At 39.7% G+C, this 27,416-nt stretch overlaps 1 protein-coding gene and 1 long non-coding RNA gene across 13 annotated transcripts in view; one reads left to right on the top strand and one right to left on the bottom strand.

Annotated features, from left to right (window-relative positions):
- LOC145547347 (tubulin alpha-1C chain-like) overlaps window positions 1-27,416 on the bottom strand; it is a 92,902-nt gene that overhangs the window by 56,003 nt on the left and 9,483 nt on the right. For 2 of the 12 annotated variants that reach the window (XM_081596717.1, XM_081596722.1), the window contains exon 2: window positions 3,206-3,290. The exons of 2 other annotated variants lie outside the window; for them this stretch is intronic. The gene's annotated coding sequence lies outside the window, so the exon portion shown is untranslated. Of the gene's footprint in view, window positions 1-691; window positions 789-1,374; window positions 1,603-3,205; window positions 3,291-4,141; window positions 4,216-4,341; window positions 4,710-26,814; window positions 26,921-27,416 lie in introns of all 12 variants that reach the window. 8 more of the 12 variants (XM_081596715.1, XM_081596723.1, XM_081596718.1 and 5 more) reach the window with 8 other exon arrangements.
- On the top strand, window positions 5,235-5,687 carry LOC145547355 (uncharacterized). The gene is made up of 2 exons (XR_014083768.1): window positions 5,235-5,392; window positions 5,498-5,687. It is a non-coding gene; the product is annotated as an uncharacterized LOC145547355 (long non-coding RNA).

Raw genomic sequence — 27,416 nt, forward strand, 5'->3', positions numbered from 1 at the left:
TAGGGTTTTATTACATTCCATGTATATCTGAAAATCTTCAAAATAAAAAGCTAACATTTTGGTAAAGGATCATGAGATGCTAAGGCTTCCCAGGTGGCCCAGTGGTAAAGAACCCACCTGCCAATGCAGGAGATGTGGGTTCAATCTCTGGGTTGGGAAGATCCCCTGGAGAAGGAAATGGCAACCCGCTCCAGTATTCTTGCCTGGAAAATCCCATGGACAGAGGAGGTTGGCAGGCTACCGTCCATGGGGTCACAAAAGAGTTGGACACAATTTGGCAAATAAACAATGAGATGCTAAATTAAAGAAATTATAATGAGAATGGGGAGAAGAGAGCTACGAGAGATACTAAACAGGCAGAATGAACACTACTCAGTGACTGATTGTAAGTGGTTAGTGAAACTGAAGAACTGAAGTGACTTCCAGTTTTTCGCTTGGGTGGGTGGGGAGATAGGAAAGAGTTTACTCTTTCAGGGATGCTGAATTGGACTTTCAGTGAAACATCAACTTAGTGCTGCATAGTAGGCAATTGGACACACAGATTTTTAAAGCTCAGGGGAGCACCTGGGGCTGGTGGTGTAGATTTGTGAGCTGTCAGCTCACCAGCACGTGGGTGATGATTCAAAGCATTGAAGGAGCACGGCAGATGAGAAGGGAAGATGGCAGAGGAAGAAGCCCAAGGCATACTTACATTTAAGAAGTGGGAATAGGACGAACTTACAAAAGAGATTGAGAAGAATGGCCAGAGGCGTATGAGGAGAAACAGGAAAAAATAATTTCTGGAGAATCTGTGAAGAAACAATGGGTCAATAGAATCAAATGTCCCAAGTTAAAACATGAAACCCATTGGATTTAGCATCTAAATGATAATTGCCAAAGAACATTCAGCAGAGTATAATTCAAAGAGGGGAGAATAAGTGAAGCCTGGAAGATGAGGAGGAGGGTCCTCACAGGAAGAGGGAGGTGGTTTTTAAATGGATTAGTTCTAGTACAGTGGGAGGATCAATTACCTCTGCTCAAGGGGGTCAGTAGAAGCGAATTCTTGAGAGAAGAAAACAAAACAAAACAACCAAATTTTAGTTAAGGCAAGGAAGAGAAGGGTATATTCTGTAGAGATTAAAAACATAGGGGTAGTCCAGTAAAGCCAAGATTTTAGACGGCATTGCTGCTGCTGCTGCTAAGTCGCTTCAGTCGTGTCCGACTCTGTGCAACCCCATAGATGGAAGCCCACCAGGCTCCCCCATCCCTGGGATTCTCCAGGCAAGAACACTGGAGTGGGTTGCCATTTCCTTCTCCAGTGCATGAAAGGGAAAAGTGAAAGTGAAGTCTCTCAGTCGTGTCCGACTCTTAGCAACCCCATGGACTGCAGCCTACCAGGCTCCTCCGTCCATGGGATTTTCCAGGTGAGAGCACTGGCGTGGGGTGCCATTGCCTTCTCCCTAGACGGCATTAGGAAGAGCGTTTACAAGAATATCAGCAGTGTCTGAGAGTCATGAGGGCAGAAGGCGACTCTTGACCTCTGGTTGGTTTACTTTAGCAACCTCTTCAACAGTTGTCCATATATAATTCTTTCTGCTCTCTGCCATCTTGGAGGTATTGAATCTGGAAAATGTTTATAAAGTATAGCTTTGGTCAGGTCAAACCCTTGCCCTAAAATTTTCATTAGCTCCTAATACCTACTGAATTAGGTATAATACAGATATTGAAAGCCCTTCCATAATCTGATTCCAACCTGTTTTTATCAGCCTGATCTTTTGGTATTTGTTTGCTTGTTTTTGTTATGTTTTATTTTCTTCTCATGCACCTTCCTTCTAGGATGCTAGGTTATTTGATATTCTCTGAATATATTAATTTTATGAAATATTATAGGAAAAGGGCTGAGAAGTGTCTAGCATATAGTAGCATTCTACAGATGTTAGTTTTGGGATACTGAACTATTTATAATTCCCCTCTAACCATTTCATTCAGTTTTCTTTGTCCTAAAGTCTCTTTCTACCTTCTTCATGTCATATAGCAAGATTCAGCTCAGGTGTCATTTATTCTAGGAAGACTTTCCTGGGTTCTCAAGACTGTGGGTGCCCTTCTCTGAGCTTCTGCACCAAGCCCACCTCTCCTGACACTCAGCCTATTAGATCTGCTTATATGTCTGTTTCCTCATTAGAATATAAATTTCCTGATGGCCAAGGCTGAATTTTTTTAAACATATAGCATCAGTACTCAGTACAGTACAAGGCATTATATATGCTTTTTAAAAACTGATGTACTGAACAAAGGCCTTCCCTTGTAACTCAGTCAGTAAAGAATCTGTCTGTAATGAGGGAGACCCGGGTTTGATTCCTGGGTTGGGAAGATCCCTGGAGAAGGAAATGGCAACCCACTTTAGTATTCTTGCTTGGAGAATCCCATGGACAGAGGAACCTGACAGGCTACAGTCCATAGGGCCGCAAGAGTCGGACACGACTGAGCGACTAAACTACCATCATATTGAACAAAACTTCACTTCCTCTCTTCTTTAAGTACATTTATGTGATGTGTGATATGGTTTCTTATATGATATCTTTGCTCTATTCCTGAATGCAAGTGGGCATTATTTTTGTCACCACAGTGTCCCTTCCTGTTCTTTTGGCAACAGGCTTGATTTTCTTCCTGAATTCTCTGCTCTCGAGGTTTGTGATCTGGATGGGCCTTCCCCAACACCCTGTCCCAGGGTGGAGGAAAAGACACAGGCCTAAATCAGCCAGTTATTGTCCTATTTCCGGTGGTCTAACTGGTTTAGGGGAGCCATGTGCTCTGAGCCTTTCCAATCATAGTAAATCTCAGGACTTTCTTCAGTTACTAGAAGAGGAATTCTTTTCTTTCTCTCTCCCTCTTTCTTCTGCACATGCTCAGTAGGACGCAGGGCTACAGTCATTTTCATACCACAAGAGATAAATCTGTTTGAAAATAAAGGCACTAGTTGGAGAGAACACAACCAAGAGAAAGAGAGAGAGAAACAGAATCTTGGTGATGGAAACAATTGAATTCAGCTATGTTTGAAAAGAAAACTATTGCTTGTCAGTTTGTGTTGGGTTTTCTGTCTTTGCAACAAAACCACCTTCACTAATATAATATTTATGGGTAACAAGTACACTACTTGACACATGAGACTATTCAACAAATGTGTGTTTCATAGATAAATAAGTTGTGAGGAGCAGCAATTACTTACTTCTACAATGCGATTTGATCATCCTTCTGGAGATGGATAACCGTGATGTATTCACAGCCACGTGAATACACTTAACGCCACTGAACTGTGCACAGAAAGATGGTTAAAATAGTTAACTTTATGTTGTATCTTTTACTCCACTAAAAAAAATGAAAAAGAGAAAGGAAACGATCATCATTAGACTGGAAATAAAGGTTTACAGCCCAGTTATCACATGAAAACATAGGTAGAGGAAAGCTTGCTGCATTGTGCCAGTAATACAGGTAATCATTCTCTGCTTTTAGAAATGCATCCTAGGGAAATAACTAGGTAAGTATACAAAGCATGTTTATCTGAACATTATTTGCAATATCAATAAGGACTGGCTAATAAAATTATATTCAGAGAATAGAACATGATATAGTCATTAAAATAAGGTAGACTTATGTGTCACTTCTTATGAATATATATGTCAGAGTGCTATTGGAATTATATTAACGTCAGATAGTTTCACAAAAATAATGTAAGACTTTCATGACATTTAAGGGCTTCCCTGATAGGTCAGTTGGTAAAGAATCCGCCTGCAATGCAGGAGATCCTGGTTCAATTCCTGTGTCAGAAAATCCGCTGGAGAAGGGATAAGCTACCCGCTCCAGTATTCTTGGGCTTCCCTGTGGCTCAGCTGGTAAAGAATCCACCTGCAATGAGGGAGACCTGGATTTGATCCCTGGGTTGGAAAGATTCCCTGGAGAAGGGAAAGGCTACCCACTCCAGTACTCTGGTCTGGAGAATTCTATGGACTGAGCAACTTTCACTTTTACTTTTACGAAATTTATGAATTAGAACTAAATGGTTGGATGGAAGAACCTCATCTAGTGGATGGTAGGAGGTGAAAAAGCTCACTCAAAAAGAACTTACCAAAAAAAAAAAGAACTTACCAAAAAAAAAAGAACTTACCATATTTCACTAAACTTCAGATACCACTGGTTGTGAGGTGCTTGCTGATTTCAGAGATACTAAAATGTGAAAAACTATACAGCAGAAAATTGTGCATAAAGATAAGTGGGATGAAGGGAAATAGGACATAAAAATCATTAGATAAAGTAAACTCAAAAGCCGAAATGTTGTAAGATTTATGGAATAAAATTATTTCATACCTAGTAAAAGGAAGCTTTGAGGACGAGAGGGCATGGCAACCCACTCCAGTATTCTTGCCTGGAGAATTCTATGGACAGAGGAGCCTTGTGGGCTACAGTCCATGCGGTCACAAAGAGTCAGACATGACGGAAGTGACTTAGCACACATGCACATAAGATGGCCACAAAACCATGTGCTGAAGACTGATTTTGTAACTAAACTAAATTAGGAAGCAAGCAACTCTCCCTGCTGTTTTGAACACTCATATTAGATAATAGTGAGTGTTAATTCACTTACATTTGTGAGGTTTCTTTCTCTATTTTTTCTTAAGTGGAGGCCAGACTTATAATTTTAGCTTCGTCTCCTCCAGCTTTAAGGAGTTTGGCAGCTGAAGAGAGATAAAAAGGAATGGGAGTGACAAACTGCTAATACTCAAGGAGAAGGTCAAATGTCTACATTTTTCTTGTAAACAGAAAGTACGGAACTCAAGACTTCCCCTAAAAGTGTTCAGTATCTCTTCCCATCTTGTTTAAAGTAGCCTCACAAGTTAGGAATTTGACCAGCTGTCTAGGGGGGAAACGGGCTTTTAAGACATCAAACATTCTCTCTCCATCTGCCTCTCTCCCCCTCTGTCTCTCTCACACACACACATTCACAGATTTCAGTGCTTAGCAATACACCATATGTATGCTGTTTACTCACATAGCTTGTTCCTTATTTTCAGTTATTTCTGTCCTCGGTAGAGAGGGACGCATTTGGGAAGGCAAATTGCTCTTGGTTATTACTATGACTCACAATGAGTTCAAGTCAGGCACCCAGGACCACTGCCACCAGCAATTGCTGTATCCAGAGCATCATCACAAGGACCTCACATTTGATGTAATTACTAACCACAGACAGAGGGACTTCACCAAAAGCCACAGGTATGGGTCTAGGCAAAATGTACTGGTAAATAAATTTACCTCATAGGATGTCAGATCTAGAAGGAAACCTAAAGAACATGTAAGTCCTGAAATTCCTAACGCCTGTCAAGCAACAAACTCACCTTAGAAGCTTTTGAAATATCTTGAGGTGAGAGCCCAGGATTGCTTATTTTTCAAAAAGCTTCACGTGCAATGCTACTGTGTGTTAAAGGTTAAGAATGGCTGTTCTAATCCCATTTCTCTTATCTTACAGATGGTGACCTGGGGCCCAGAGAGGTGCTGCCTTGCTCATGATCACACACCTGCTTAAGAGCAGAAACAAGACAAGAACTCAAACCTCCTGATTCCTGGCCTGGTGTCTTTATCCTTATACTACTGTCCAGCCCCACTGACTGTTTTCTGAATATTTACTATTGTTACTTCCTAATACAATTGGAAATGTATAACCATTAGTTACTTAATGACAAATCATGAAGTTGCAAAATCTAGCATTTATAAAAGAAGTCAGTCACAAAAGATCACATATTCTATTAATCCTTTTATATGAAATGTCCAAAGTAGAAAACCCCACACTGATAGGAGTAAACTAGTAAATCACCAGAAGCTGGCAGAAAGGGTAGAAATGGGCTTCTTTGGGGAGGTGATGAAAAGTGTTCTAAAATTAACTGTGGCAATGTTTGTGTAACTCTGTGAATATGTTAAAAAAGCACTGAATTGTACACTTTCAAAATATGAATTGTATGGTATATGAATTATATCCAATTAAGATTGTTTTTAAAAAATCTATCACTAACTTCTCACTGGATTCTGAAAGATAATTTAAATTTTTTACTTAATTTATTCTTCAACATATCTCTAAAATAATACATAGTTTCCAAATGGATCTTATCCTTTAATTTAGTTTATCCCTACTTAGGTATAGAGGAGAAGGCAATGGCAACCCACTCCAGTACTCTGGCCTGGAGAATCCCATGGATGGAGGAGCCTGGTGGGCTACAGTCCATGGGGTCGCGAAGAGTCGGACACGACTGAGCAACTTCATTTTCACTTTTCACTTTCATGCATTGGAGAAGGAAATGGCAACCCACTCCAGTATTCTTGCCTGGAGAATCCCAGGGACAGAGGAGCCTGGTGGACTTCTGTCTGTGGGGTCGCACAGAGTCGGACACAACTGACGTGACTTAGCAGCAGCAGCAGCTACTTAGGTATATTTCCCAGCACCCTATACCCTCAAAGAGATTAATCTTCCCAGAGCGTAGTCTGGCATTTAGGATCCTTGTTCTTTTTGCCACCAGTTATGTTGCCTTTGCCAAGATTGTTCCCTCCACTGAGAAGGCCAAATTGTGTGTTCAAGGCCTGGCTCATACATCATCTTTTCAAGGGCCCTTTGTATCCCCCACTCTGGAGACTGTCTGTCTCCCAGGGTGTAAGAGGTGACTTTCAAAAAGAAATTTATTTATTTACTTATTTTTGGCTGTATTGGGTCTTCGTGCTATGTGCAGACTTTCTCTCTAGTTTCAGTGCATGGGCTTCTCATTGCAGTGGCTTCTCTTGTTGTGGAGCATGTGCTCTGGGTCACACGGGCTTTAGTAGTTGTGGCATATGGGCTTAGTTGCCCCATGACATGTGGGATCTTCTCAGACTAGAGAACTAACCTGCGTCCCCTGCATTGGCAGGTGGACTCTTAACCATTGGACCACCAGGGAAGTCCCAAGAAGTGACATCTTGATCAAATATTTAGATACCATGTAACAAGATCATCAGCCTTCCAGCCTGAAATCTTTGGGCCCTCACCACCCACTAGTGATCCCTGTCACTAAGTTAACGCCACCTTTAATATTTCCTATTGCATCACCTGAGGTCTAGCACTAAATTCTGTGTCTATTACTTTGTTTTTTGCTTTCTTCTGCCCATTATGCTATCCCCACTCCCCCTCCATCTTGTTCCCACCTTCTCAATCCCATCCCCATTCCTACCTCCTCCCTTCATACCTGGCTAATTCTTACTATATATTCAGAACTCTGAAAAAATGTTATCTCTTCCAGGAAGGCTTCTCTGATGCCTCCCTTCTCCCTTAAGATGGTAGCCAAACTAAAATAATGGCAAGGAAGTATAGAGAAATGGACAACTTTGAAAAGTATTGTAAAGATCGAATTGGTAGAACTCGCTTATGTGAAATAAGGATAAAAATAAATCATAAAGATTATACAGAATAAACAGTGAATTTGAGAATAAGAATTGGTAACAATTTAGAGTAATTTCATACATGTTTTTCTGAGCTTTATGTCAATCTTTAATTGGTGGATTTTAATAAGAGGGATTTTCTATATCCTGCCAAGCACATCTTCCTTAAACATTCCTTTGCTAATGGGATATCCCAATATTGCTTTATTGATCCAGGGCCTTTAATGACTCCCTCCCTGCTGCTGCACAAGCCTAAACTCTGTTCTGCTTTAAAGGACTTCATAGCCAGTCCAGTCCCTCCCTTCAGCCCCACACAGCTGTGGTCAGGCTGAGTGCTTCCTCCTCCTGCACAGGTCTTGCTCATTCTTGCTTCCAGCTCTTTTGCCCCCTTCTTGCCTGGGGTGGTCTTTTCTCTGTGCACATTTCAGAGACAATTCAAGGCTCAGCTTCAAGAAACCCTGCCTGCCTGATCCATGGCTCCCTGTGCCTCCTGAACTTCTGAAGCATTCACAGTTGATAGCATCTAATTTAGCACTTGATTATATATGTGCATCTAACATAATTTACAGTCATTTTAATGTGTATTAGACATGTTTCACCCAACTAGACTATAAATTTACTGAAGGTGGGAATCGTGATGTATAGTTCCTTAAGATCATAAATCCTGGAATCAAACTATGCTCAAATCCTGGCTGTCCCACTTTCCAGCTGTATGATGTTGGGCAAATGACTACCTTCTCTGTGCCTTAGTTCCTAATGTTTAAGATGGACATGGTAACGGGACCTACCTCATAGGAGTGGGTATAAGGGTAAATGAGGCAGCTCATGTGCTAATGCTCAGCTGATGCTTGGCATGCTGTAAGAGCTCAGTAAACATCAGCTATTACTATTAACCTCCATAGTACTAGGTGTATCACTGAACACCAAGTCACTGCATGCGTGCTCAGTCGTGTCCAACTCTTTGCAACCCCATAGATGGTAGCCCGCCAGGCCCCTCTGTCCAAGGAGTTTCCCAGGTAAGAATAATGGAGTGGGCTGCATTTCCTTCTCCAGGGGATCTTCATTGGCAGGCAGATTCTTTACCACTGAGCCACCTGGGAAGCCACTGAGTAGATGCCTAAAAATTAATTTTTGCTGACTTAGTTGGTCACATGTAAATTTCTTCTTTTTATTTTCTTTTATTTTTGGCCATGTGACATGTGAAATCTCAGCTCCCTGGTCAGGGATCAAACTTGGACCCCCTGCAATGGAAGCACGGTGTCTTAACCACTGGACCTCCAGCGAAGTCCCATACATTTCTTTTCGATACCTAAAAGAATCCGAAATTCTTGTGCTGAGGCAAAAGGGTGTATTTATACAGACATTAATCATTTTAAAACATTTATGTGGACAATTTTACTTCCCCAGTTTTGAAGACTATCTCATCATTTCCCCATATATGCCCTCACCTACGTCCTGGAGACCAGGTGAGGAAAGCAAGAGGATTACCCCCCTTCCTCTATCAGGAAATAGGGAATAAGCATGGGATGACAAGATAAAACTCAGATGCCTGGAGGATTCTGGGTACTAGGTACCAGCCATCTGCTAAGAATCCAAACTAAATAGTCCCCATTTGTGTCATTCTTGTTTTTGACTGTGTGTACCTCAAAGAAATAAACATAAATTACTGTATTGGCCTGTTGGTAGTTGAGGCGACAGTAAGTCTAGTAGAGTACAAGATGATAATAAAGGTGAGAAGAAGGTAATTAAAGACCCAAGGCTGAGCTCTAGACAAACACTATTATTATGTTTTATATTATACCCATCACCATGCATGCCCCTCCCCCAGTAGTCTACAAATTAAATGGTTTCAATCAATTTATCTGGAAGAGCCAATACCTTAAGTCCTTTGTGGTCCCTGGACTGCATCCTGGTAAAATTCTTGGGACTCAGGTTACTACAAAGAACAAACTTATTGTAGGTGGGGGAGGGGACATGAGACTGCAGCAGATGATACTACAAGTGGGGGAGATGTGTGGATCCATACCATAATAAAAGATCATAGAATGTGAACTGCTTTGTAAAAATATCCTTTGGGGCTATTCCTCTTCTTTTATACTTAAGTGTCATATTTTCCAAATGAAATATTAAGAAAATAAGAGCTGGTGGAAAAACAGAATTGATTTACTTGTTTTAGGATGAGATGATATAAGACAGAGGCTGGAAGGTAATTGTACTGAGTCAGAATCCCACCTGCTAACTGTTCCCTTTGTCCAAAACCTCTGATGGATGAGGGGCCAGAGCTGTCAGACAAGGTGGGAATCAAACACAGATGGATGGGAAGTTAGGGTTTCGTGACAAGAGTGAGCACCTGGCTTCCAGCCCTGTTGTCCCACCACTTGACACTTTCTCTTTGAACAGGTCATTCCACTTTTCCTCATTAGTAAAATGACCAGTGATGGACAGGAAAATCATCTCTAGAGCTCTTTCTAGCCCCCTCATCTTAGGATTCTGTTGTGTCTAAGAAGACCTATGTCTTATTCCACATTATAGATTTGCTGTTGTTTAGTCACTAAGCCCGTCCAACTCTTTTGCAACCCCGTGGACTGTAGCCCTCCAGGCTCCTCTGTCCATGGGATTTCCCAGACAAGATTTCCCCTCCAGGGGATCTTCCTGACCCAGGGATCAAACCCATGTATCCTGCATTGGCAGGCAGATTCTTTACTGCTGATCCACCAGGGAAGCCCATATTGTAGATTCAGTTCAGTTCAGTTCAGTTGCTCAGTCGTGTTCGACTCTTTGTGACCCCATGAACCGCAGCACGCCAGGCCTCCCTGTCCATCACCAACTCCCGGAGTTTACCCAAACTCATGTCCACTGAGTCAGTAATGCCATCCAATCATCTCATCTTCTGTCATTCCCTTCTCCTGCCTTCAATCTTTCCCAGCATCAGGGTCTTTTCAAATGAGTCAGCTCGTCGAATCAGGTGACCAAAATACCGGAGTTTCAGCTTCAACATCAGTTCTTCCAATGAATACCCAGGACTGATTTCCTTTAGAATGGACTGGTTGGATCTCCTTGCAGTCCAAGGGACTCTCAAGAGTCTTCTCCAACACCACAGTTCAAAAGCATCAATTCTTTGGTGCTCAGCTTTCTTCACCATCCAACTCTCACATCCATACATGACCACTGGAAAAACCATAGCCTTGACTAGACGGACCTTTGTTGATAAAGTAATGTCTCTGCTTTTACTCTTCACCTAAAAACTTGATCTTTCTCTCTCCCCTCCCCTGCTCTCTTTCTTCTTCCCCAAACCTCCCAGCATGCACACACTGTCCCTTTCTCCCTCTGACTTACACTTCAGAATCTGAAAAATATTCCCTAGCCTATAATTACTGATTTATTAACAATGTTTTCCCCTGGAGGTTTCTAGGAGGCATTTGCTGAAAGTTTGAACTTAAATCTGTAGTTTCCAAGGAGGAGGAAGATGATGGTACTGAATGTCTGGCCATGTAGAGCTGTCTCAGGGCAGTTTCCCTACAGAAACTCAACAGTGGTTCCACATAAAGCTAATGATTATACTGCTTCACCACTTCCCTCTAAATGGTCCCTTAGAATTAGGATTGCTCTAAAGTCTCCATAATTGTCTTAAATCACTGGGTCTTTCAATACCATTCTCTGATATAATTTCTGAGTAGGCAGTCAGCATAAAAAAGGACTAGGTCAGCTCTCTTTGTGTGTCAGGACTTGGCAGCCCAGCTCCTCTGGGATGTGTCTCCTGGCAGCCACCCAGCCTAGCTATCAACAATAAAAGCTTCTGTTTGCGCTTCCAGTAAGTCACAAATAAATCTCCTCAATCCCACCTGTTTTCTGAGAAAAGCGTCAACCGTGTCCTTTATCTTGGGGTTAAAAGAGAGAGCAATGATTTTAGCTTTAGGAAAATAGGTTTTCAATGTCCGCTAAGCAATTGTTCCTTTTCATTGTTTCCTACTCCCAATGTTTAGATGTGTGATTTGAGCTGCAGTCCGCTGGCTGCCAAGTTTTTGAGACTGGACTGCTTTCCCACTTAATGTCAGTTGCCTTTTTGAAGCTACTCAGCCCTAAGTGACCCTCCTGGGTATGGAAAGTGTTCCTTGTGAAAAAACGGCTCAGGACCCCAGAGCAGGAACTGCATACCCTCCAGTGGCAACCACCCAAGGGGCAGAGGGGCAGTGACCTGCCTGGCTATGACTTCAGAAAGCCTTATTATCACCCTTAGAAGGTGAGAGGGCCAGGACTGGTGGCCTCTGGGGGAGTACCAGGCACCCAGGCCGCTACTAAAGGAAAAACAAAATAGAATTCCTGTTTAGCTAAACAAGAAAACAGTTGACCTCAGTTGCAGCTCAAACAGGTTGAATTTCTTAAATACCACTCATCAAAAACTTCCTCTGAAACATTAAGCCTCATATTACTGTTCTGAGGTAAACATTAATCCTATTTTCTGGCAAGATGGAGAATGAGGTTAATCACATTGTTTTCCACTGCAAGTCAACATTTTGGAATTAAAGAAATCTTCTGAATCTCTTCTCAAAATTACATAAATGAGTCATTTCAGGTGATTCATCGAGTTCATATGAACAACCTTTTCCTGAAGCACTGTGAATGGAAGCAGGGCTTTTCCCCCCATGTCGTGTTCCACTGGCCGTTAAAGATGCCCAGGAGGACCAGAAGTGAATGCTACCAAAGAAACTCTCCTATGTGTACTTTGGTCCTTATAAAAGGAAACAGATTTCTGTGTTTGCCCATACTTCCTTCTCTTGTTGTTATTTTATTTTTTTTGGCTGTCCTGTGAGACATGTGGGATCTTAGTTCCCCAACTTCCCAGCCAGGGGTTGAATCTGTGCCCCTAGCAGTGAAAGCATGGAATCTTAACTGCTGGACCTCCAGGGAAGTCCCCATACTTCCTTCTCTTGTAATGCCAAACTCTGCAAAAGAACTTCGCATGTGTTCCTACAATTCAGATATGTCCAAGTTTCCCCTTTTTATAAGAATCCCAGGGGATGAGGGCCCACCCTAATGACCTCGCTTTAACCCTCCTTAGAGACCCTATCTCTAAGAAAGGTCATCTTCTGAGCTACTGGAGGTTAGGACCTCAACATATGAATTTTAGAGTGGGATACAATCCAACCCATCAGACTGTCACAAATAGGATTCCCAGGAAAGCAAACTCTGAGATGGAATTTAGCATGCACAGTGCTTTTTCTTATTTTTATTTATTTTAAAATAATTTTATTTATTTATTTTGATCTGTGCTGGGTCTTCGTTGCTGTGAGGGTTTTTCTCTAGTTGTGGTGAGCAGGGGCTACTCTCGTGTTGTAGAACACAGGCCCTAGGGCACAGGCTCAGTAGTTGTGACACATGGGCTTAGTTGCTCCACGGCATGTGAGATTGTCCCAGACCAGGGCTCAAACCAGAGTCTCCTACATTGGCAGGAGGATTCTTTACCACTGAGCCACCTGGGAAGCCCTGTGTTTTGTTTTTAAATTTATTCTATTGATGTATAGTTGATTTACAATGTTGTGTCAGTTCTCACTGTCCAGCAAAGTGATTCAGTTATCACACATATTCTTTTTCATAGTGCTTTATTACTGGATACTGAATACAGTTCCCTGTATTATATACAGTAGGACCTGTTGTTTATCTATTCTATATATTAATATAATAGTTTGCACCTGCTAACCCCAAACTCCCAATCCATCCCTCTCCCACTCCTTCTCTCCCTTTGGCAACCATAAGTCTGTTTTCTATGTCTGAGTATGTTTCTGTTTCATAAATATGTTCATTTGTGCCATATTTTAGGTTCCCCTCGATATCATATAAGTGATATCATATGGTATTTGTCTTTTCTTTCTGATTTACTTCACTTAGTATGATAATCTCTAGGTCTATCCTTGTTGCTGCAAATAGCATCATTGCATTCCTTTTTCTGGCTATGTAGTATTCCATCGTATATACATATACTGCATCTTTTGTATCCATTCTTCTGTCTATGGACATTGAGGTTGCTTTCATGTCTTGAGTTTTGTAAACGGTTAATGCACAGTGTTTATTGAGACTTGTCCTTGGGCTCAACATCTGGAGAAGTGGGAGAAAGGAAGCAGGATAGGTAGAGGGATGTCATGTCATCATGCAGACCCCACAACTGTCTTAGCCAATCCCACGGGGTTCTCTGGAGCAAGAATGATCCTTCAGAGTTGTACTAAGTTGGGCTGAGAGGGCCAGGGCTTTATACTGCCACATCAGTCAGTCATTGGAACTTGCCACCTCAAAAAGTGGTATGACCCTGGTTGAGGCAGTTCCCTACAGCTGAGGCGGTCTCTGAAGGGGCTGACAGCTGAGGGCATCAGCCAGGGCAACAAGTCCTCAGTAAAAGGAGACCTGGGCAGTGTATCATAGAGCCCACCACACTGGCTACAAAAACAGAATATGATGTATGTCTTCTGCAACTTGCTCTTCAAAAGGGTTAATGATTATTTTCAAACATATTCCAAATAGAGAGAAGAGTATAATTAACAGCTATATATCCACTGGGCTTCCCTGGTGGCTCAGTGATAAAAGAACCTGCCTGCCAGTTCAGGAGAGGCAGGTTTGATCCCTGGGTTGGGAAGATTCCCTAGAGAAGGAAATGGCAACCCACTCCAGTACTCTTGCCCAGAAAATCTCATAGACAAAGGAGCCTGGCTGGCTAAGTCCATGGGATCACAAAGAGGCGGACATAGCTTAACAACTAAACAATAAAAACAACCCATTATCTGGATACTTTGATTATCAAGATTTTGCAACACTTGCTTCATCTATCCCTTTCTCTTTTTTGATTCATTACTTTGAGGTAGACTTCATATCATTTTATCCTTGCAACTTCAATATTCATCTCTAACAAATATGAACATTTTCTTACATAACTTCAATGCCATTTTCATACCAAATAAACTAATAACAATTCCTTGGTCCATATTTAGATTTTCCTAATTATCTTTAAAAATTCATTTTCATAATAAGTTTGTTTTAATTAGAATCTATATAAGGGGAACACATTATCTTGGTTAAGTCTCATTTCTTTGAATCTAAAGTCCTTCCTTTTTCTTTTTATCTCCATGCAATTGTCTTGTTGAATAATTAAAAGAGTGTGAGCCATTCTTATTTATTTGCTTCTTAATGGTTCACTTAACTTGTTCCTCTACCCTCCATATTTCCTGTAATTTTAAGTTAGCTCTAAAGCTTGCTTAGATCCAGGTTCAAGGATCATAGGTAGCAAAGAGTGAAGAAGTGCCATTTGGTTGCCTGAAACAGTCCATATGGAAAATATAGGATAAAGCTTAATTCTTTCCCTTTATATTGCCAATTTTCAGAATATATAAGAATGTTTTTCACTTTCTCTCTGTAAAATCTCTTATGAGATCATGATTTAAAAAATAAGTGCATTTCCATCAATTGCTGTAAATGTTCTTGTGAATGCTTATGGTGTCCAGTTTTTTTTACCAAGAAGAGTCTCTTTGTGCCAGCTTCCTATGTCCTTTTGACATAATCCAACTATTTTTTTGAGAACTTACTTGCTTTCTAGAATAACAAGATGTTTCAGGCTTTTACTGTACATTTTATTCCTCAGACCAGGAATTAGCCATTTCTCCAAAAAGCTCTGCTTCTTTTTAGTGGGAAATTGGTTTTTTTAAACAAACTTTTTGTTGTGGAATAATTTTAGATTAAAGAAAAATTGTGGAGATAATACAAAGAAAAATCTCATACACACCATACAGTTTCCCTCATTATTAGCATTATTAGTGTGGTATATGGAGAAGGCAATGGCAACCCACTCCAGTACTCTTGCCTGGGAAACCCCATGGATGGAGGAGCCTGGTAGGCTGAAGTCCATGGGGTCGCTAACAGTCGGATACGATTGAGCGATTTCACTTTCACTTTTCACTTTCATGCATTGGAGAAGGAAATGGCAACCCACTCCAGTGTTCTTGCCTGGAGAATCCCAGGGACAGGGGAGCCTGGTGGACTGCAGTCTATGGGGTCGCACAGAGTCGGACACGACTGAAGTGACTTAGCAGCAGCAGCAGCAGTGTGGTATATTTGTCACAATTAATGAACCAATACTGCTGCACTTTTTAAAAATAATTTTACTTATTATTTATTTATTTATAGCTATTATTTATTTATAGCTGTGCTGGGTCTTCATTGCCATGTGGCTTTTCTCTAGTTGCTGTGAGTGGGGGCTACTCTCTAGTTCCAGTGTGCAGGCCTCTCATTGTGGTGGTTTCTCTTGTTGCGGAGCACAGGTCACAGACACTTCAGTAGTTGCAGCTCCTGGGTTCTAGAGCACAGGCTCAACAGTTGCAGTGCACGGTCTTACACACTCTAAGGCATGTGGGATCTTCCCAGATCAGGGATTGAACCCATTTACCACTGAGCCACCAGGGAAGCCCTGCTGCATTATTATTAACTGAAGTCCATACTTTACTCAGATTTCCTTAGCTTTTATGTAATCTCTTTTTTGTTCCAGGATCCCATCGATAATACCACATTACATTTAGTCAACAAGTCTCCTCAGGCTTTTCTTGGCTGGTTTTTTTGACTCAGTCAGCTTCTTAGACTTTCTTTGTGATGACCTTAACAGTTCTGAGGAATTCTGGTCAGATATTTTATAGACTGTCCAACAACTAGGATTTGTCTGATGTTTTTCTCATAATTGCCCTGGGACTGTGCGGCTTGGGGAGGAAGATCACAGAGGTAAAATACAGTTCTCACCACATTCTATCAGAGGTTCATGCTATCAACATGATTTATCACCGATGATGTTAACCTTGATCACCAGGCTGAGGTAATACTTGTCAGGTTTTTCCCACTGTAAAGTTACTCCTCTCCTCCCTCTTCACACTGTACTCTTTGGAAGTTATTATGCACAACCCACACTTAAAGAGTAAGGTATGTTCCTTCTCCTTAAAGGGGGAGTATCTATATAAATTATTTGGAATTCTTCTGCATGATAACTTTGTTTATATTCCTCCATTCATTCATTCAATTATTTAGTTATTTATAACACTATGTACTCATAGATATTGATTTTATATCTTGAGTTTTAATCCAATATAACTTTATTTATTTGTGCTCAAGTTGCTCCAGTTTGGGGCATTGAGCTATTTCAGTTGGCACCTGTGTCCTTTTGATATACTTCTACCATTGCAGGTTTCTTGAACACTTCATTACTTTCTGGCACTACAAGATGCTCTAGGATCATCTTGTATATTTCTTGCCCTAGTGTTAGAATCAGCCATTTCTCCAAAGAGCTCTGGTTCCTTTTACTGGAGAATGTTATAGAAATATAAGATAGGGGTGCTTGCTGCTTTTGCGGTGTGTCATTGCTTCTAGGCACTCTCAGCTGACAGAGAAAGAAAATACATGTATGTATACTAATCTTTATATATACACACAGACATATTTATTAATATTTCTATATATAACCATTATATCTACATCATTAAAAATGGGTTCACACTGATGTCCCCAACTCTAATCCATTATCACATGGATCATTTAGCTTCTTCTTGCTTTTCTGTAACTTCCAACTCTAACACTAAGAAAGAAATCTGACTCTCACCATCCTCCATCTATTTACTTGATTGTTCAGTTCCAGTATGGATGTATACTGGTTTCAGAATTGTTAATCTGTACCCTTGAGGGAAGCATCTTTATTGACTAGAGTACAGTACTTATTATGTACAATTCCTTTCACTTTTAGTCATACAGACTCCACCCATTTCCAAAGTTACTGAGGTCAGCACCTTTTCTCCCCATTCTTTTCAGAGAGGGTGGTTCATATGTTTGTCATACAGCTAGATTCTTTTCTAGGTCTTGAGGTTAAGTATATCTAAATTTAGGTTTCATTCTCTTTCCACTAATTCAGAACAATTTATCAACAATAAACTATAATCATTAAATGAAACTTACCTGATAAACTTTCTTACCATAGAATATGTGTTGGGAAGAGAGCATGGATGCTAGAAGATTCTATGATTAAAAAGAAATGTCTGGGATTTCCCTGGTGGTCCAGTGGCTGACTCTGTCCTCCCAATGCAGGGGGCCCGGGTTTGATCCCTGGTAGGGGAACTTGATCCCACATGCTGCAACTAAAAATCCCACATTCTGCAACTAAGACCCAGTGCAGCCAAATGAATAAATACCTTTAAAAAATATCTGATACTACATCACACACATTAGGATGGCTATAATAAAAAACACAGATAATAACAAGTGTTATTGAGGATGTGGAGAAATTGGAACCTCATGCACTGCCTTCTTATATGTATAAAATGAATATATGTGTATAATAAGAATATCTATCTCACATGGTTGTTGAATGGATTAAATGAGGTAACACATTGTAAGCTCTCTGTAAACTATAAGGCACTACACAGTCATCATTCCTGGCATTCTTTTCATCACATTCTATTCTAGGATTCTCTGACCTCCTAAATGTTTTGGGAATAGTCTGTCAAACTTACAATCTTGGTGCTAAGAGAGCTCTTTGCTACTGGTATATAATTATTTCTAGACCTATTCAGTAAATAGAACCAGGAAATAATTTTTTTCATGGTTATAATTTTTTTAAAACTGTAGACATAATTAACCCATTCAATTATATCTAATCCATACAATTCACCCACTTACAGTGTACAATTTTACAATTTTAAGTATATTCACAGAGTTGTGCAACCATTGCCAAATCAACTTTAGATTATTTTTATCACCCCACAAGGAAATTCTGTACTCATTAAAAGTCATTCTCCATTCCCCCAACCCTTTCCCATACCCTCTTCTCCCTACCAGCCCCAGGCAACTATCAACCTGCTTTAGGTATGGATGGATTTGTCCACCCTAGACATTTTATATAAATGAAATCACACAAAATGTGGCTCTTTATGTCTGGTTTCTTTCACTTGGCATAATGTTTCCAAAGTTCATCTATGTTGTAGTATGTATAAGTACTTCATTCCTTTTTACTGTCGAATAATATTCCTTTGTGAGGATATACCACAATTTATTCATTCATCAGTGGACTAACACTTGGATTGTTCCCACTTTTTGACTATTACAAATAAAGCTGTTATGAACATTCGTAAACTAGCTTTTGTGAGGCCATATGTTTTCTCTTCTCTTGGATATATAGCTAGGATTAGAATTGCTGAGTCATATGCTAACTCTGTATTTAGTATCTTGAGAAACTGAAAAATTGTTTTCCTAAGTGGCTGCATCATTTTATAATCCCACAGGCAATGCATAAGGTTCCAATTTCTCCACATCCTCAATAACACTTGTTATTATCTGTGTTTTTTATTATAGCCATCCTAATGTGTGTGATGTAGTATCAGATATTTTTTAAAGGTATTTATTCATTTGGCTGCACTGGGTCTTAGTTGCAGAATGTGGGATTTTTAGTTGCAGCATGTGGGATCAAGTTCCCCTACCAGGGATCAAACCCGGGCCCCCTGCATTGGGAGGACAGAGTCTCAGCCACTGGACCACCAGGGAAATCCCAGACATTTCTTTTTAATCATAGAATCTTCTAGCATCCATGCTCTCTTCCCAACACATATTCTATGGTAAGAAAGTTTATCAGGTAAGTTTCATTTAATGATTATAGTTTATTGTTGATAAATTGTTCTGAATTAGTGGAAAGAGAATGAAACTTAAATTTAGATATACTTAACCTCAAGACCTAAGTTTCTGCCTTCTTATATGTATAAAATGAATATATGTGTATAATAAGAATATCTATCTCACATGGTTGTTGAATGGATTAAATGAGGTAACACATGTAAGCTCTCTGTAAACTATAAGGCACTACACAGTCATCATTCCTGGCATTGTAGGATGGTGAAAAAGTAAAAGCTTTTCCTTAATGATGCTCCTTTATAAGACGCTGCACTAGACTTTGAACTCCTGAAGGAGTAAAACCATGTACTACTCTTTAAGTACCAGATAGCATCTAGCGCATATTGTGCCTACTACCACCCTCTTCTTTACCTAAACTCTCAGGGAACACTCAGACCACAGATAGGAATCATCTGCTTGCTTTTTCCTCAAGATTCACTTTTTTTGTTGTCATCTCAGGTAATTAGAATTTCTGCTGGCAGGAGTTCTTCTGGGTCTCCATCTTGTTTGCCTCACGTCTTGCCTCTCCTCTTGTTTTGCCCATTTGGATTTAGCAATTCAGCTTTAGAATGTGACTTCCTAAGCTCTACTTGCCTGGAAACTTGATGGGCCACTGAGTCAGGCTATTGCCTCATCTCTCTGCCTAGCCAGAACACTGAGGATATTATGATACACTTAGGACATTGTATTATCTGGGGAGGGACACTAGACACTCAAGTCCTATCAGTTATCAAATCCTGAAAATCTGCCTCTAAATCTCTCATGTCAGATTCTTCCTCTCCACTTTCACTGCCATCAGCCTCATTTAGATTTTATTACCTCTTGTATCTTTTAAAATCATGTGTTCATCTTCAAGTGACTTTGCTATTAATACTAGACCATAGGGTAACTGGAAAGGGAATAAGAATACTGTAGATTCCATTTTAAAATAAAATACCAGTACTAAACTGAGCTATGGCATGGAGCCACGTATACAAAATTCTGGTACAGTGAATTTCAAAGAGTAGGTTTACTACTCATTAGTAAGTCAAGAAATCAATTTAGTGAATTGTGACCAGCATTTAAAAAGTGAAGTAGAATAGAATTTTAGGTAGAAAATACTAGATAATATTATGCATAGCAAGTATATTATTCTGTTTTGGATATATAATATGAATGCAAAATGTATTTTTTACAATGGATTGATGGTCAAAGTTTGAAAAAAACACTGAACTAGTGTATTCCATACATTCTTTTAAACCTAAATGTTAATCTTGATCTATATCTAACATAAAAAACATACCAGAAGGCCTATAAAGGATTATAACTCAGACTTCTTGGGTTTGAACTCTGGCTCTAATATTTAGTTGGTGAATTTCAGCAACTTATAAATATTTTGTGTCTCAGTTCTGTCATCTGTAAAATGGGCAGGCATACTTATACTATCTCTCTGTGAGAGTTATAAAGAGGAATAAATGAGTTAATACAAAAAGCACAAAAAGCATCTAGAACAGAATCTAGCACAGAATAATAAATTAAGAAATGTTAGCCATTATTATAAATATCCTCACATCATTTAGTAATGGAAATCAGGATTTTAAAATTCCATGTTTCTAACATGTACCATTTTAAGTCAGGTCATACATAGGCTTCTCACACATAGGCCAATCATCTATAGACTAGGCCTGTCATTTATAGATTTCAATACTCTTTGGGTAATCATCTCAGAATCTTCCCAGAGCAGAAACTGAATCTGCATCCCTTGCATTGGCAGGCGGATTTCTAACCACAGGACCACCAGGGAAGCCCTTTTCTTTTCTTTTTTTGGCCACACTGCACAGCTTGTGGGATCTTAGTTCCCCAATCAGGGATTGAACTCAGCCATGGCAGTGAAAGCGGGAGTCCTAACCATTGGACTGCCATGGAATTTCCTCTACCAAGTATTGTGATTGAAGGGCACAAGCTGTATGCCCTCATTTAAAACCTGTACTGTGCACATCACTGAGCTGAGGACTTCCTTCATTTATACAATATAGGGAAAGTCCAGCAACATAATGCCAGTAACACAAGGATTGCTAGGTTTCACTGAAGTTAAACAGCTGATGCATCGCTCTTTGAGAACTTCTCTCTTAGTGGTTTTCTAGTAAATGTTTAACAGCTAACTCTCAGAGAGGGAAAAAAGCCCTGATTTGTAGTGCTGGCCAATTTCCATGGTATAAATGCTTCCCTTATGACCAATTTCCGGAGAAGGCAATGGCAACCCACTCCAATACTCTTGCCTGGAAAATCCCATGGACCAAGGAGCCTGGTAGGCTACAGTCCCTGGGGTCGCACAGAGTCAGACACAACTGAAGCGACTTCACTTTCACTTTTCACTTTCATGTATTGGAGAAGGAAATGGCAACCCACTCCAGTACTCTTGCCTGGAGAATCCCAGGGACAGAGGAGCCTGGTGGGCTGCCGTCTATGGGGTCGCACAGAGTCGGACACGACTGAAGTGACTTAGCAGCAGTATGACTAATTTCAAGCTACCAATGTGAATCACTGAATACAGAACTGGGGGAACAGGTGTATACAGTCAATTCTCATGAGCCTTTACAAGCAGACACCACCACCTGCGTGTAACTGTTTCATGCTTTTTGTGCGTATGGAAGAATGAAAGGTTTTTTAGATAAAATATTTTTTAATCATCAATGTTTCTTTGTTTTGAAGTATCAAATCAATGGACTCCTTGGCCATGCAAAGAGAAAGGAAAGATTCATTCTGGAATGAAGATTTTGAGACAATGTGACTCTAAGACATTGAACCACTCTTTGAACAATGTAAAATGTTACAGCTCTCCAGATTGTTCTTTTGTAAGGTTTTCTTTTCTAAATTAGAATTCAGACCAAACAGCCCCTAAAAATGATCTCCTGTTCTTATTAGATAAGGAAATGAGAATAGGCGATCAGATGAATGCAGGAAGGCTGTAGGGGCAAGTCTGCCTCACTGAAAAAGAACTGCCAGCTTGACTGGACTAGGACTGCAGAGCTCAATCTGAACCATCCATCTAAAGATCCCACTAGGTGTTATTACATTTTGAATAACCTAGATTTGGGGAAATGCAAGGGTGGAGAAGTGCAGGGTTCTGGAGGACTGTCCTGGAAGAGTCATTATGACAAAGCCAACCACAGAGGGAGCAGACATTCGAGTTTCAACTGCCCTACAAGGGGGCAGAAGAATTCCAGAGCCTACATCCTTCACCCTGACACAATGATGTGCTGTGCTGTGCTTAGTTGCTCAGTCGTGTCCAACTCTTTGTGACCCTATGGACTGCCATCCACCAGGCTCCTTTGTCCATGGGTTTCTCCAGGCCAGAATACTGGAGTGGGTTGCCATTGCCTTCTCCAAGGGATCTTCCCAACCCAGGGATCAAACCCAGGTCAACTGCACTGCAGGCAAATTCTTTATCGACTGAACCACCACAATTTATTCCCATAAAAAAAACATTCGCTATTAAATGAAAACATAGAACAGTAGTTCAGAGCCAAACACTGGAGCAGAATAGGTCCCAGTGTGAATTATCATTTTGCCATTTATTAGCTGTGAGAGACCTTGAACATATTAATTAACTTTTCTGAACTTCAGTTTCCTCAACTGAGGAAAAAAGGGAATATAACTGTACCTACCTCCTAGAATTACTTTAAGGATTAAGTTAGATAATACATATAAAGTACTTAGCCTTGATTAGGTGCTCAAAAATTAGTACTAATAACTTCCCAACACAGGGATCGAACCCAGGTCTCCTGCACTGCAGCCAGTGCTCAGACGCTGTCTGAGCCACCAGGGAAGCCCGGGTTGCAAAGAGTACTAATAACAATAATAAATAAATCTCAGTCCTACTTTTGGAAGCTAGATGCCTGATGTTAAGTAGATACTATAATAAATCTCACCCCAGATTTAAAATTGTTTCCAGGTAAATTCAGAGCTAAAACTGTCTATGACTGGGCAGGAATTGCACGGGAAAGAAAATTTAAAGCTTGCATCTGTACAGGATGCCTTGAGTAAGTTGGATGTATTGACAGTAAGGTTCATCTAAGAGCTGATGGTTAATTTCAAGAGATGTTGTCAGTTATTCTGGGGATGATGCTGACATGGATCTTTTTTTGTTTTAATTATAGTTGATTTACAATGTTTCAAGTGTACAGCAAAGTGATTCAGATACACACACACACACATATTCTTACAAGATACTGAATATAGCTGGCATGTATCTTTATCAGAATCTTCCAGATTTCGATTTAGAATGGTGCCATCATTTGTACCACGGCTTCTGTGGGCACAACGGTGTCATGCTGTCAGCAAACATTAAAGGGACCATCCTACCTCAGAGCAGGAAGTCATCTAAATCTATCAAAATTATTCTTATCTGCATTCCCTGACTCAGTCTCTTCATTACATATTTAGTCAAAGCTGGTGACACCAGAATATAAACTTATTTTAATTAAACCATCCCCCAGTGTGCTTTAGTGCTCTGCACCGAGACCACTAGCATTCATGAAGAGGAAGCTAAGGATGAATTCTTTGTGTGAGGTCTCCATTTTATACTGATTTTCACTGAACACAAGATGGACTGTTTGCAGCAGGATCATTGGGGACAACAGGCACTGGAATCTGTGCAATGATTTCTATCTCTGGTCTTTTTGGCGTTGATTGAGGTTTCAGGCAAACAGAGGCACTGAGGACCTAGCAACAATCGCTAGGGAGCTTCCTGTTGCCAGCAACAGTAAATACCACAGAGACACAAAGACTCAACCTTTCACATTCGCACAGTGAAACCTAGAGCCTGGCTTCTTATTTCAGATACAACAGAGTCTTCAAGGTAGAGCACAATAGCTTCTTCTTTCCCCTCTTTATATTAGATCTGTTTAATTCTGTACAGAAATACATACTGCCCAGGAGCCTAAATGACTATCTTGTTTCTAAGTTTGTCCTAGAACATTTGTATTATAATCTCCCTCTCAGTATTATCCTTTTTTTTTTGTTTTTAACTATTTTGAGGGAGAAATGGAAGGAAATAGTGTTGTATATCTGACTTTGGAATTTTAAATATATGACTCATTTAATGTGTTTGTAACTGTCAGTCTTCTGTAAGAGTTACAATTGATATCCACCCTTCTGAAAATATTCAGGAATAATATTTGAAAGATTTTCTTCTCCAAGTTTACTGTCTCATTTGTTTTTAGAAAAGATAGAAGGACAAAGAATATGAGCAATTTAAGGTTTTTTCATGACTCATTCAAGGAAATTGCATAATAGCCTTCCTCAGCCAAGTTCACATACTCTTCTCAAATACCTTGCTGTTTTCTTTATTCTGTTCCTTCATCCTGATCTCTTTTTCCATCCTTTCCATGGGCCGTTAACTTTTCTTTCTTTTCTCTAAGGCTGTAAAACTCTCTAGGGTATAATCATGTGGTTTGCAAGGTGATAAGGGAAAACTGAACTACCCGGAAGCTTGCCAGTCTGTCTCCTAGCAACTGTATAATACGTTGCTTAGTAACATGAAGGGTGAGAGTGAAGTCTCTCTTACATACCTAAAAATATTGAAATCATTTAAAAATATTAATCCTGGGCTCATTTACTAAAATATACAAAATTCAGAGACGCTCTTACCATGAGGAGGGTCTTATTTAAGGCCATGATATCTTGAGTATATCTCTACATATTATAATCTATATACAAGAGTAAAAGATTGCTGCTCTTATACGCAGATGAAAAAAAAACCCAAACCTGCAGCATTTTCTAATCCTTTCTCTTCAACACAAGCATAATCAGTGTTTAAGGGGAATGGAGAAATGATCTTTTAGGCTGAGCAGATGAAGAAAAACGCAGCCTTTCCTCTCTCCTGCATTTTTAAATCTAAAGGAAGATGGGGAAATGTTTCCCAAAGCCTTTTTCAGCTGGACATCATTGAGGATTGTGTTTTTCAGGATTACAACTGTCTGAAGAGTAATTCTCTGTCAATTTATCCAGGAGCTAGCAGAATTTAGAAATAACTGAATCACACTACCGCAAAGCATTAAAACTCTTCAAATGGTAAATTATTAATCATAAGAGGTTATTATTTACTGAATTAGACCTACTGCATCAGATTCTTCAGTTCAGGAACTAGCACCCTAGTTACTTCAGAACATCAGGAAACACTGATGCAGTGGATGATTGCATATGCTACAAAGGGTTAGCTTCTACTATTCTCGCTCTTGGATTTATACATGTAATGCTTAAAGAGGAAAATTCTAAGACCAAGTCTTAAATATTCTGCCACATCCTCCCTTTGAACTAGGCTCCTTGGCTGATAAAATTGGTCAAGTTTTTAATCAGTCATTTCTTCATTCTGCAAATATTAAGACAATTTTGAAATATTATTGACAGAATTTAGTGATTAGTTGGGATTAACTTAAATCAGTTAATAACATACATAAAGTGCTAAGGACAGAGCCTGACACATAGTAGATATTATATGAGATTATTATTATTTTAAACTAATTTGATCAACTGGAAGGAGGGTGACAATGAACTGATGTTGAGAATATGGAACAATTGAGAGTATCGAATACTGAGGAGGGTAATGGAGAAAAATAATTAATTTCATTTACATATATTGAATTTGAGATGCCTGCATGTTATCCAGGGAGATAAAAACAAATAAGAAAAATAAATCTCAAAGTTGGGGGCAAAAATTCTTAAAAAATAAATACTTAAAAAATAATACTTAAAAAATAAATTCTTACTTTGTGTGTGGCTAGCTCTACATAAAAATGAACCAGTTATAATTCATCAGTATTTTACTTCTAACAATATCAATGCATCTATAAACACTTATGGAGGCAGTAAAAAAATTTTCTCACTAGTAAATCAATCTCATCCTGATTTATCCATTACATGGAGTTAATTAAGACAAGGACTTGAAAGGAAAAGAGAAACACACACTTGGATGACTGGGGGAAGGGACCCTGGAGCTTCTTTTGATTGCTGTTAAATCCCTGAAGCCAGTACACCATGGCAACGTTCCCAGTCTGCCACCTAATTTCCATCTGCTTTGAGTGAAAGGAGGGGAAGGACTGAGGCAGTTCGATGTGCATTCTTGTGAGCATATGTAATTGGGGTTAATGAAATGCAACTAAATTATAAATTGTGTTTCATGGAAAACTGAGATTATCCACTGTCTTTTATACTTCCTTCTCCTTCTCTTCTCAGGATGCCTTGAGCCTCTTCCAAGTTTTGTCCCTTTTTCCAAATGTCAGATTTCATCAGTAGATGTGGGGAAACCACCTCTTCAATGTACTACAGCAAAATTACAAATTAAAATTTGTATCTCAGTACATAAATATTATGTTTAAAAGAGTGGTTCAGCAAATAACTGAACATCAGTAAGTGACCTCAAAGCATTGCATTACAATACCAGAGGTATATTTTTCATATTATAGAGTACATGTGCTTATTATGTTATTATGTTACAAGTCTTACTTCTGGAACAGAAATTCATTAATATTTATTTATCTCTGCTATACACACAAAAGTCCTCCCCAAAATAGATGAAACTCAGTTACCAGAATCACCACAGATAATTCTTACCATTGTTATCCAGAAAAAAACTATTATTTAGTAATAGTTCATTTGTTGACAAGAGGTTGAAAAGGTGAATGTTAAGCTTTAAATAAAATTCTGAATTCAGATGTGGGGTCATATTCTTACCTAAACTTTTAACATTCAAATCTGGCCAAGGGGGATGCAGTAGATATTCCTTAAAGGCCATACTTAATAAGAGTCAATTCACTCAATACATTGATCAGTGCTGAACCTGAAAATAAAGATAAATGTAAATTCAACATGTCAGCATAATCATGTTCGTCTCCTTGCTTAAATTGAGGTGTGTTTTTGTTGTAGAATTTAAGGGAAATTTACTCGTTTGAATTTATCTGTTTACAATCAAATTTGCCTGAGGGGGACTTCCCTGGTGGTCCAGTAGTTTAAGAATCTGCCTGCCAGTTCAAGGGACATGGGTTCTGTCCCTGGTCTGGGAAGATCCCACATGTCGTGAGGCAACTAAGCCCATGTGCCACAAATACTGAGCAAATGTATCACAACTACTGAAGCCTGAGCATCTAGAGCCTGTGCTCTGCAACAAGGAAGCCACCGCAATGAGAACTCTGCACACCACAATGAAGATTCAGGACAGCCAAAAATTATAAATAGGAAAAAAAAATTTTTTTAAACCTGCATGAGGGAGGCAGCATGAGGTGACAGGTATTTTCACCTCACAAAGGATGCAGAGGCAGTGATGACCTGGTGTGAGA

Source organism: Giraffa tippelskirchi, chromosome 4 (genome assembly GCF_054371585.1).
Source record: "Giraffa tippelskirchi isolate mGirTip1 chromosome 4, T2T-mGirTip1v1.2.pri, whole genome shotgun sequence".
NCBI classification, from domain to species: Eukaryota; Metazoa; Chordata; class Mammalia; order Artiodactyla; family Giraffidae; genus Giraffa; species Giraffa tippelskirchi.